We start from the raw sequence: 6,000 nt of genomic DNA on the forward strand, positions 1-6,000 counted from the left end.
GGAAGATGATCAGACAGTTGAAGCACCTCTCCTGAGATTGCTGAAAGAGATGATACAGGCTGAGAGAGCGGTGGTTTTTCAACCTGGAGAGGAGAAGACTGTGGGAAGACCTTACAGGAGCCTTCCAGTACCTGAAGAGGTATGGAGAGATGAAGAGCGACTTTTTACGAGGGCAAGGGGGCATGGCTTCAAACTGAAAGATGGTAGATTTAGATCAGATATCAGGAAAAAAATCTTTACCGTGAGGATGTTGAGACACTGGTACAGGTTTCCCAGAGAAGTTGTGGATGCCTCATCTCTGGAAGTGTTCAAGGCCAGGTTGGATGGGGTTTTGAGTAACCTGATCTGAAGCTGTTCCAGCCAATGATGTGGGAGTTGGAACTAGATGTTCTTCAAGGTCCCATTCCAACCCAAAGCATTCTATGATTCTACAATGATTCAGTATGCTATTTGAGTGGTATTTTCTTTGTACATGATGCATACTTCTTCATTTGAGGTTATGAAGTGATGTATGAAAAGAAAAAATAGCCCTTATCCTGTTGTTTATCATATGCTGGTCATAGACAGATTCAATTTCTCATAAACAAATCTGGTATACTTCCTGGAATAGAGTTGACTCTCAAACGTGTAACTTTGGCTGACAGTGCTGAATTCCAAGAAAAGAGTAGAGTATTTCTTCCCTGTGCAATGCATTTGGGATTCTTCATCCTCCTGAGAGATTTCTCGATAGTTGCTTGCTGTTTAATTCTGTTGAATGAAGCAAAACTCAACCAACCAACCAACCAAACAAAAAGTCTTGTGTTCTGGAGTTTTATGACTGCAGTAGATATGGTGTCAGCTGTATGTCTACATGTATAATTCTGATATTTTTCTTATGATTAGTTTGGTCAATTGTTCAAGCACTATATGACTAATATCTTTACAGAGTAGGTCCTGAGGTAATTGATTTTGGAGAAATTGGTCAGATAAAGAGAATATGAATAGTTTTGGGTTTGCTCACATCTCCCCTCTCTACTCTCCACTTTTATCCTTGTTCTTTTGGCAAATAAAAAAGATTAAAGAAACCCACAATAAATATATTAGATTTTTACCCTTCAGATTAGTGAAAAAAGAGCATTTTGTTAGCCCTATTTCATTCCTGAATACACATATCAATTTTTTTTGAGATTTCATATTTTCTTTATATTTCTTTCATATCATGAAAAAAAATGCAAACATGAGAAGTCCTTGAAACTTCCTCTACAGAGATTACTATTTAGTTTATTTAAATACTGGGGAACAATGAATTTTTCAGGGAGTAAAAAGTCTGAATAGTTAAATACTTAATTTCTTAAATTTCATTCTACTTGACGCCCTCATCAGGCTCACAAAAAAGAGAATTTCAGTTCCTCCTTTCTGTGGAGGAACTTCTGACATTTTCTCCTAAGAGCTTTCCTGTTAAGAGAGGAAGGATGGCAAGATTTTTAATATCTAAATGAAGTAGTTTAAGTGCAGTACCTATTTTATTTATGGATTCTATTGAGATTCTAAATCTAAGATTCTAGCACAGTCTAGTCAACACAGGTTATGGAGACTGGTGAGCTATTCACTCTCCCTGGTATTAGACACCTATGTTTTGTGCTGAACAGCTTCCCAGAATATATTAGTTTATCAAGCTCGATTTAGTCACTTGTATGTACCATGGCTCTCTAAGATGCTTTAAGATATTCTACTTGACCTTCAACTGGTGCTCAAAATGTTTTCACTATCTTGTATGTTCATTGAGGTGTTTCTGAAGACATGAAGATGTCCTGAATATCTAGCCTTTGATATAGGGTAACGTGAAAATGAAAATGATTTAGTAGAAGTGGAAAAACTCTGAAAATCTTTAAGTAGTAGTTTATAATTAGTCCCATTTTTTCCCCCTTTAGATACTCAGGGAAAGGCTCCAAAAATACCTTGTAACACTGGAAATTCTTTTGGAGAAACAAACCAGACCTAGCACTAAATTCACATTTCACAGTATTCTATTTCCACATATATGCGTGTGTATAAATATATATATAAAATTATTAATAATTTATTGTTAAAACCTAAAAGTTAGCATTGTAAATGTTACTATCAACTAAATATGTTAAGGTCAAGCCAAAAACAGTCAGTGGCATAGTGGTAGATCTGTGTATATATATTACTTAAAGTTTTAAACATTAAGTTTGGGAAACTGTCTTCACCTAGACGCTATTTAGATATATGAGGATGGAAATTGGGTTAGTTTGCACCACTAAGTAAAACAGGAGAACTATGTTGGCTTCAGGCAAGTGCAGAGAACAGGAGGTTTGCCCTGAGGATATGCACTAATTTAAGCTTGCCTTCTCTGGTCAGTGATTCACTTTCTTTCAAAAGAGTACACCCCAGAGTGTGAAGAGCTTCTCAAGAAATAAGTTTTTTCAGAATAAGGTCATACTTCACCCCTACAGTTGTGAAACAAGAAATACTAATAACATAAAGGGAGATAAATAGTTTAATAGATTAAGAACTAGAGGACCTCTGCAAAAGATTATCCAGGACAAATTATATCTTGAAAAGTCACACTCCATAGTGATACATTTGGTAGTTGTAGTATCATATCTATATGGAAAAGAGGTTGTAAATGTGACAAGTACCTAAAATTGTTGTTTTAAGTATTTATAAGATAATTCATGAAGACATTAAAATATAAAAATACCCACTTATAGCCTAGTCATAGTTATGCAATGCAGATGTCATGCACCTGTACATGATAGATGGTAAGTTCAGGTCCTGAATTTCCAAGGACTGATAAAACAGTGGATTGTTGTGAAAACAGATATGACAATTGACTTTTTTCAAATTCAAATTAATTTAGTTTACAGTGTACATTTTCTCTAAGGTATATAACTTATTCCAGTTTTCTTCTTGGGTGGACTTCATTCCATGCAATTTATGTGATCAAAACATTAGACATCCCATCTGAGTCAGTATCCAAGAACACTGTTGACCTGCCCTCATGTGGGTGCCTGGTGCCATTTGTGATATCCTTGGAGGCTTTGATGTCTTATGAGGATATTCTGTACCAGTTCCTTGATGATGTACTGAATACCTTGTAGTATCTTAAATGACCTTTGGTAGTTGTGAACAAACAGCTGAATTCAGGTCTGAATTTCCTAATACAGCTACTGAACACAAAGTTACTAGATTAAAAGAGGGGGACATATGCAGAAGTCCTGCCTTTTATTACAGCACAGGATGAATTATCTTCTTGAGGTACATTTTTCTTTCTACTAACATTACAAACCTCTAGACTAACAATTTAGGCAAGATGAGAAACTTTTAGAAAAAACAAAATTATGTGAGAGGATTACCACCGAAATTGTGAAATATTGCTGACAGAGGGGCCACATTTCTGAAATTACACCCATGAAAACTTGAAGTTCCAGTTTTACTCTTGTTGGCCAGTAATAACTTTTTTTGCACTGGAATGTTATGAGTTCTGTTCACACTGTGATCTGTTCCCATGTATTTGCTCACATTGTTATTTGCCGCACCACAGACAGGCACTATTCCAAATCTGCTTGTGCATAAAAAATATTAGAGACCTTCTCTCTAACTGAAGTGATGAAGAAACTACATGAAAGCCTAAAGGCTTTTTAAAAAGATAGCATATGCTTAAATACAGCGTATGTATGAGAAAGTTTATGTGACTTGAATATTCAGTAGTTTATAAAGATATTTGTATTTATTAATTTTGATGTTTAAAGTGTATTTCTCTAATTATCCTTGTTCTGAAGTAGCATTCTAACTGTGCTTCTAATACTATAGGATTAACATACTTAAAATAATTTCGGAAGTACAAATGTGAATATTTCTTGCAATTATTTCCTATATTTTAGTACATCTTTGTTTAACATTAGCCTCAGAACATTTCCAAAACCTCTTAATTAATTTCATTTTTGTTTCTATATTTTATTTATTTATATTTTTCATAATAGACATAATGACTTTATATAGATTTTTTTAATTCACACTTTGAAACTGAATTATGATTGCACAGTATGCTATTGTGGAAAAATAGTATATTAAGAATAAAAAGTATAGTGCCTGGTAAAACCCATCTAACAGTAAAAATGTTTGAAGTTTTTTAATTACATGAAGTTTACATATGTTGTGATTTCCCTTATGTTTGATTGTTGCCTTGCTTATTGTTGTCAAATCAGCCACAATATAAAAGGTCCATTACTGGTAATAGACTTTTTGATTTGAACAATAGTATTGGGATAAAGAATCTGTTTTTCTTTTCAGCAATGAGCTTTTCATTAAAAAAGGTAATAATGCAAAGGATTATCACAGCCCTGTTACACTTGTAAATCTATTTGTCTCCCATAGTTCAAATATTTTGTTTATTTCTTGATCCTTTCTTACCTAATGGGAGAAGATTCCAGGAGCTGTAATAGATGAAGATTTTAATTATTTTTTATTTTGACACAGGGTTGTGACATTTGATTCTTCTTAGTAAAATAACAATTTAAAAGTGAAGTGATGAAGGGGTATCTTAAAGATTCAGTCCTCATTGATTCATATCAACAGCAACACTGAAACAGGTTATCAGTTACCTTTCATACCTCCGTTCCACAACGTTTAAACAGGGATCCTGCTTATTTATTTATGAGAATACATTGTAATGTGTAACCATCTGGTATTTGAAATCCAGCTTTGCTTGATAATTTTCTGATGTCTATGTCTCTGGATGGTATACTGAATTATAGGAGATCTGAAGTATGGAGATTTAACAACTCTCTAATTAAAGCTGCAGCATTTGTGCAACAGATGAAGACTATTTCAGAATAAATTAATATCAATAAAAACCAAGAAACTAGCCTGGGTGTTTTGTGGGAAGCTGCCAAAGCAGTCATGAGGGGTGGAATAATTTGCTTAGCTGCAGCAGCAGTACAAAAAGTATATCTTGAGTACCAGCGTAAATTAGAAAAGGAAGTTAATGAGATGAAAAAAGCAACATAAATAGCAGGTACCCTAGGACCCTCCAACTTTTGATTAAACAGAAGGAAAGTAAATGCTTTGTTGTGAATAGCATAGACAATGTGTTAAAGCTTAATGAACAAATGAATTATGAAAAGGGGAATAAATCCAACAAATTATTTGCATATGATTGGAATGGGTAGAGAAAGGAAAACTTTTTTTTTTCAGTTTGAGAATCAAGAGGCACCGCAACAGATCATAATCCAAGAATTGTAATGAGATTTCTTGCATGTTCTTTATAAAACAGATTTATCCTAGCTAAATATGGGTCATGAGGAGATAGTCTCCTTATCCGAAATTCAGTTGCCATGCATTAAAGAAACAAGTAAGATGAAGTTGTTTCTTCTGGGATCAGAAGGTAACAACAAGCCAGTGAAGATTCTTCTCTCAAAAACACAGACCAGATAGAATCAGTGTTATTAAAAGTTCTCTTTGTTTTTGTTTGTGTGACTTAAAAAGTTTTTATTTGACTTCCCTCTCTCCTATAGAAATGAAAGCATTATAATCTGCAGTGGAAAAAAGTTTGTATGATAAATCATACATTGTTTAACATTGGCCTTGGTACAAGAAAATTCCCACGTATTAAGATAATAGCCATTTTCCCTATTACGTAGTCTATCATTTAGCAAAAAGTATCTTCCTCAACACAGATATTGGGACTTTTTGTTGTTAAATTTAATGTTACAGTAGCATAATTAAAGAAGGATGTGAACATTAGTAGACTGTAATGTGGTGGGGTTTAGCATACTTTATTCCATACCATAATTGAATTATATTTTAGTTCGTGACAGAATGAGGAATCACAGAAAAAAAGCATGAAGGTAAACAAAGGAAAAAAGACAAGAAACTGGTATATATAATGCATGAAGCTATTATAAGTACAAGAAAAACCAAATTAAAAGGTTAGATCAAAGTGCATTTTAAGGAAAAAATATCTATAGTGTGATTTTCACAGATTAAAGTATGTCA

This window comes from Lepidothrix coronata, unplaced genomic scaffold, assembly GCF_001604755.1.
Source record: "Lepidothrix coronata isolate B3197 unplaced genomic scaffold, Lepidothrix_coronata-1.0 Scaffold143, whole genome shotgun sequence".
Taxonomy (NCBI): Eukaryota; Metazoa; Chordata; class Aves; order Passeriformes; family Pipridae; genus Lepidothrix; species Lepidothrix coronata.